Genomic DNA, 7499 nt, shown 5'->3' with positions numbered 1-7499 from the left:
GGTCGATAAAATAGTTACTACTTTGTGGGAAGTCACACAAAAGTTGAAAGCTATGGTTGTCACAGTGAACAGACTCGCCCTCGTCATAGGAATGGGGAAGTAGCACCGCTGCTGCTGGCTCGTGGTTGTTTAAGAGGTGGTGAGCCTCACTCCTCGCTTATTGTGCCAGTGAAGAAATTCTGCGGACTGCTTCATTAATTTCGCATTTTCATAATAGTATTGTGATAATAATTATTTTAAATAGCACGAGTAGAAAATCCATTGCTCCGCAATTGAAAACAAGTTCCAGCTGTTTTCGTCAAACTTTTCTCACAATCCTCCTGTACTCGGAGCACTAAAAGTAATTTGCTTTTTATGTCATCATAAAATGGTAAGATAATATCTATTGTGAGAGGTTTTTTATATTCTCGAGGATTTTATAAATATTTTGGCAAATGAAATACATTAACAGGAGCACAAATTGAAAATTTAGAGCGATTTTAAATGAACCGTGGCCAGTCTTCTGTATTCATTCCTCCCACCTCTTTGGTGGCGCTATCTAATCTAATTATTGTCCTTCAAACTTCTTCCGCCGAATCAATTCAATTCAGTTGTTTTTACACTGAAAATCCCGTGCAGCCAGTTACCCAGCTAGGTTCAGTGTCAACGACCCGCAGCAGCAGCTGCAACTAACTAACAACAACAACAGAGTTATTGCTGGGGTGGAGAGGTGCCTAGCCAGCAGCCAGCCATGAGACTCGAGGCATAAGATTATTTTTAATAGTTGTATGGTATATATGCCTACTAAAATGGCTGAAGTGGTGATGTAGGGGTTAACAAACAATGCGCTACGGTTTAGCTAACCACCTGCGTGGTTACGGCTAAAGTAAAATCCAAACCGGTCATGGACCCCTCTCCCCCGTCTCCCCTTGCCCCCGCAACCTCCCCTTTAGCAACCCCCACTGACCAAAGTTGAACAGCCACCCCCATAATCGACGCGGCGTGAGAAGGACTTTCATCTAGCAGTGGATGAACAAAGGCACTATTAATTATTTATTTGATTCCAGTATACAGTATATATTTATACTAAACGTAGTTTGCCTTCATTACGTCTGATCATGTATGTTCATCTCACATTTTTTTATTAATTGTATCAACACTCGGAACACTGTTGCTTCATATTCATATTTAATTTACGGCGTTGTATCGTCTGTACAATTAGTTTAATAAGCGCGTATTCATAGGATGCCGCCTTCTACTCTGCCCATGTCTTCCCTTGAATAAGACAAAGCTGGTCTCGACGGGCTCTTAAACAGCAATCATCGCTGTCTGTCTCTTTGCCATTGCCTTTCTCGAGGGCTTTTGGGCCAGAATCTTGAGCCGTGTCAGCAAGAAAAATAACAAACGGCAACTTCTTTCTTTGTATGCTCGCGGAAAGCCCATTGAGGCTCAACCGCAATACATTTCACCGTGAGCGAGTTCGCCGCCAATGTCCTGTGTATCCGTGCCCGAGCGCTGCTCTCATTTTGTCAAAACACCGCTGGATGAGGAACCTCCCCACGCCTCGAGGGCCGCGGGAGACATTTCACCACCCTTCACCATGCTGGTCACCACCCTTCACCATGCTGGTCACCACCCTTCACCATGCTGGTCACCACCCTTCACCATGCTGGTCACCACCCTTCACCATGCTGGTCACCACCCTTCACCATGCTGGTCACCACCCTTCACCATGCTGGTCACCACCCTTCACCATGCTGGTCACCACCCTTCACCATGCTGGTCACCACCCTTCACCATGCTGGTCACCACCCTTCACCATGCTGGTCACCACCCTTCACCATGCTGGTAACCACCCTTCACCATGCTGGTCACCACCCTTCACCATGCTGGTCACCACCCTTCACCATGCTGGTCACCACCCTTCACCATGCGGGTCACCACCCTTCACCATGCTGGTCACCACCCTTCACCACGCTGGTCGGTGCGCGTTGCTGCAGGTGGGGGACAGCGCATCACGGCGCTGGATGTTGCCGCCCTGCCGCTCACCGCACCCGTCTCTCGCGCACCGTGGTCGTCCACCCAAGCGCTGTCCAGGCTCAAGCCTGCTTAGCCTCTGAGATCTGATCAATCGGGCTGAGTGTTTCAATGAATACTGATTTCGCCCGCAGAGTGACTCAGAGGTCAGGGACACTGAGCCAGCACCGCTTACATTCTCGATTAGAATCCAAGTCTCGACCAACCGCAATTAAACCCGGTTCTTCTTCGTAGCGAGTTCATGCTCCCAGGCAAGTCACCAATTACTGCAGAAGGACCGATCGCATTACATTTGGTTTCACTTAACGTGGCTATATTTGATCTCCGATTATGGCAATTATAGGCATGACTGTCAAGCGACAAATTCTGTCGTGGCCGAGTGTGCGATATATTTGATGAAGAGGCTACCGGAAGGTTGCGAGTGGACTGAGTCGCGTGGGAACCCACGTCCGTCCACAGCTGTGTTCTGAGAAACGGGGCTTCTCGATCGGCAAGATTTCCACGTGGATTATTTATCTAACGTCACGATTCCAAAACAACAAAATTGAAATTTTAGAGGAAAAATAAATTAAAGGCCAGATGTAACAATAAATTATTTACGCGGAAATTAAAGTGTTGTAGCCACATCAGGCACAATGTCACTTTGAAACCTTTCGCTTTGTGATTTCGTTCATTTCAAAGGGCCACTACAATTCCACCCGTGACACCTCTCGCACACGGCGGCGGCTGGCAGTGGCGGCGTTCGCGTTGGGAGCACGGGCGGATGGATGCGTCCGGCCGCGTGGCTTTGATAACGGAGGCACCACTCGTCCACTTGCAAGAAAAGGTCACGGCAGAGGCAGCGCCGGAATATCCGAGAAGCAAAAGTAGCGACAAATGCCACGGGCCCCGCACTTTCAAGGGCCCCGCGCTAAATGCCTTCAAGCTATCAATTCCGGTTCAGTGATTCTGCACTTGCTCTATTACTATAGTACTATACCGCCTGCGACTTTTATGAACGACTGGGTGATTCATTGATTTTTCCAAGACGAAGGTACTCTGCAAACCCACTGGCTATCATCAGAGATTTGTTCATGAAGCCATCCAGATATATAAACACAGACACAACTTCAACCGAAAAGATGGGTATAAATTGAGCAATCATTGGAAGGACGCGATTAACCAGGTAAAGTCTTAACCTGCTGTGATGTTTCCGTCTATCCTGCGATTTTATCTGACTCTCTGGGTTGCATTATTAGGTTGGATGTCTTTGTATTGACGGGCTGGATGTCCTTCTCGCTCAGTCACCGATGCTGCGACATACTAGGCAAGTCACCGATGCTGCGGCATACTCAGCTCGTGCATTGACATGCTAATCTCTCACAATACAATGGCCACTTCCACAGCCTCAGGCAGACCATCTCTGATGCTGCACCCATCTGAAGGCTACACAAGACTTTTTTCAGTAGCTTTTTCTCTCTCACCTAAAGACGGTCGCTTGTTTTGCGATCGAAACTTCTTGATCTATCAATAATTTTCTCTCCACGTGACTTTACCGAAAGAACCAAAGAGTAGGGGTGATTAAGGTTAGCGATTTGTCGTATTATCTGGCTGTATAGCAAATGAAAAAATACAATTACATAACAATGCAAGTTAAACAATTTTAAAATATAGTTTTTTTTTATTTAGGGCCCCTTTATAACAACACATGCTGCACATGCTGCAGGCCCCGCACTCGCTTAATCCGGCACCGGGCAGAGGACGGCGTGTGTCGAGTCAGCAGCGTCTCTGTGCGCCCCCCGCCTGACTGCGCCGGCGCGACCCTCACGCCGAGTCGCCAGGCCCGCCGGGAAGCGAAGAGAGTTCGGCTCGCGAGATGGACCCACGTGGGCCCGACCCAGATTCCCACGGTAGCCCTCAAGTCTAAACCGACCCAGAGTTTGATTACTAGAAACTAACGCGAATGTGTCTATCCAGAAGGTCAATATGCTCATGGATACATCGTGACATTTTTTTATTTACTGTAATGCGCTATGAACACGGCGACCTCTGGTCGTTTCCCGGTCACGGCTAACATCAGTGCTAAGTGATGTGCGAACCGGGCCTGGATCCCACCCTTCACCAACACGCACTGACCAACTTCGGCTCGGTGTGGAAAGGCCTTCGTTGGAGAGAGTGTTGACACGTGGCCGTAAAAGGGAAGCAAATATCACTTCGAAGGGTTTTGTGCGCCAAATCCAGAGTCCTCGTCACGCACGTGCCCTTGCAAATGCTCACGTGCGCGTTCTGCTAGAAAGGTCAACGGTTCTTAGACGATGAGTGGGCACACGGGCATGCTATTCCGTACTTCAGTTCCAACATTTACAAAACTCCCGTCTTTGCGATCCACCACGGGCACTCCTTTTCCCAGTTGACCGATCTTCTCCGTTCAAAAGCTAATACAGTAGCGATTGCACGCTGCACGCGCCTGATGATTGCTATAAACGCACCCCACGTGACGCCGAGCGCCGATTCGAATTCAGAACGAGACGTCGCGTTGGGCGCACGCCTTCGCGCACAAACACACACGCATCGCGTGGGGCGTGTTGAGCAATCATCAGGCGCGTGAGAGGGCCTCTGCGTGGGATGGGGGAGCGGTGGTGTCGCGGTTAGCGCTGCGCTGCGCTACGAACCTGGCGACCCGGGTTCGATTCCCGCTCACAGCCAACACCGGTGACGATTATTTGAAAGCGGCCCTGAGTCTCCCCAAGGTAGACTCAGCCTCAAAATGAGTACCCGGCGCGGTGTGTAAACATCGCCACTGGGGAGACAAAGGCGGCAGTGCGTGGTGCTGGCCACCCAATTCCTCGTGTGCCGTGCCGACCTTCATAGGTGCCCGCTAACAGCACTTGCCCCAACTGTCTGTTGAAGGTTATATGGGGCATCGTTGTCTGCAGAGTGTTCCATTAAAGAGTCGAAGCCCTAATACATTGTGGTGAGCGGTAAAGACGAGACTCGGGCCAAGGGGACACCCTATGCTTCACGGAATTGACGTCCTGTGGCCGAGACCTAGGGTCGGCGTGGTAGCCAAAGGATAGGCGTCCATCGCGGACATGAAGCGATGGAATCGGCTCCGTGGGCAGTAGCTGACCGGTCGATTGCTGCGCGAGAGATAGCGACGGCAGGCGACGGGAGGCCGTCAACCAGCAGTTGATCGACCAAAGTTTCTATTGGCGTTGGATGCATAGCGCCCGCTAGCGGCTGCGGGGATTACTGTGACCCCATCATTGAGCTACACCACGAAGCGAACAACTATATGTATATCTTTTCAACCCACGCACTTCTATGCTCGTGTCGCGAGATTAAGCAGGGGTCCCGAGTCTTTGGGACGCTATTGAAGCTGGCGTGCGACTGGACGTGGGTGGGTAGATGGGTGGGTAGGTGGGTGGGTGGGTCGGGTGGGTGGGTGGGTAGGTGGGTGGGTGTGTGGGTGGGTAGGTGTGTGGGTGTGTGGGTGGGTAGGTGTGTGGGTGGGTAGGTGTGTGGGTGGGTAGGTGTGTGGGTGGGTAGGTGTGTGGGTGGGTAGGTGTGTGGGTGGGTAGGTGTGTGGGCATAAGGCGAAGTCAGGGGGCGGCTCGTCTCGAGGCTACTCATGAAGGGGGGAGCTCGTAGTCTGCCCCCAGCGTCCAACGCTTTCTTTGGAAGGGAAGAGCAGTTACCTCCCCATACATCCCCACGCAATGGCACAGCTCAACAATGTTCGCGACACATTATGAGTGTACTACAATGTTAAGTCATGTCTTTTTTTCAGGGCCAATTGGTTTAAATACCTAATAGAGCGAGGTACTGTTGTTTTTTACCAATTAAGTTTGACCAACTTTGTTGACTCAGATACAAGGGTCTCTGGGTGAGTGTGCGGGTGGACATTCACAGGATGACGATTGCCCTGCTGTATATGTACACGTGGAGCGTGCAACTGCTATCGGTGTCAGGACTTTGGGATCCTCCTTATTACGATTATCTTCTCTGCCCAAAGACAGGTTCTTGGTGCTATTATCATACGCAATATAAAATAGAGTATATTAACAATTTCGCCGTAGTTAAAATCAAATATTGTTTGAGTCAATCGATTGAATTGCCATCCGGACTTATGTTACCCAGCATCATTGATATAAAAGCATCGAATATCTCATCATCTAACCTCATGAAGTCCTTAAAGGCCTCGCAAGCCAGTTCCATTCGGAACTATTGCAGGTAGCAGTGTCAAAAAGCGGCCCCCGCAACATGATACTACAGAACTACTTAGAAGTGGCTTGAAAATGCCTCTGTCTCCACTGAGGGGCAGACTATTATAACGCTGTCAGAGAGAGTTTGTGGCACGTCAACTATTCTTGTCATTCTGCTTGTTTACCCAGGAACGCCTCATTGAGCCTCGAGGGTCCTGCCAAGTTCTAACAGTAGGGGGTGAAGCCGCTGCTACTGCTGCTGCTGTGTGTGATCCTCATTAAGTAATTTGCAGGTACAATTATTTTCAGCATCGGGGATGTTTTGGTCACTGCCGAGCTAGACTGCTACGTACTTTCAACAACACCGAATTGTCTAATTCTCAGAGCTGGGATGAGAGGAATCGCGTTGACCACCCCACCCAGCGATGAACACGACGAAGCTGCTCTGCACAGTCGTTGCATAGCCCACGGGCCAGACCAAGAAACTGGTTACCACCCCAATGTAGCAAACATCTACTCGTGCTGATTCATTCATGCGGCAAAATGCAAATGCATTATTTGATAACCCACTCGTTTCCAAATCGTTAAATACACAATTCACCGTTATTAAGCACGTGCACACATCGGAGCCGCTAAAGCTACGCCACTTCGAGTGGCACCGATAAGTGAGATGCGTCCTCTGGGCTCAATGGCCAAGAGAACGACGGAGTGCTGATGAGAAGCTGACGTTGATCATGAAAAGCAGCGTACACAAGGGCCCCAGGATAAAAGTTGTCAACCATCGCTCTGACATAGGCGCTGACAGAGAAAATGGAACAACATCTGAAAGTTGCGCAGCGATGCTTGGAGAGATAGAGAGGGAGAGGTGCTCAGATTTAGACTGAGATAAACAACACAAATGAGAGGCATCGTATCGGCTCGAAAGAACGAGTGAGTTGGCTCCTGCAGGACGCATGGCTACAAGGTGATGAATATGGTCGATGCCTAAGACTGGTGATGGAATGGCAGCCTGAGGGAGGAAACGCCACGGGGGGGGGGGGGGGGGGGGTGACCGCCAACTCTAGGGGACCCGGTTTCACCACTAGGCAGATTGTGTGGTCGGTACCCTGTACGGTAATCTTCTGGGATGGATGGTGGTGGGAGTCAGGTTTTAGAAGAATTCCTTCATCCAAACTCTATACCAGAGCTCGATGTATTTCCGACCATCATCACCTAGCCAGCGAACTGGCCCACGTACACCAAGCTCTCAAGATGAATGGATATTCAGTTTCATTTATTTGTATATCCCTGTGAGCAATT

The sequence above is a fragment of the Lampetra planeri genome, chromosome 2, assembly GCF_965212315.1.
Source record: "Lampetra planeri chromosome 2, kcLamPlan1.2.h2, whole genome shotgun sequence".
Classification (NCBI taxonomy): domain Eukaryota; kingdom Metazoa; phylum Chordata; class Hyperoartia; order Petromyzontiformes; family Petromyzontidae; genus Lampetra; species Lampetra planeri.
The sequence above is the reverse complement of the archived record's forward strand: the minus strand, read 5'-3'. Positions refer to the sequence as shown.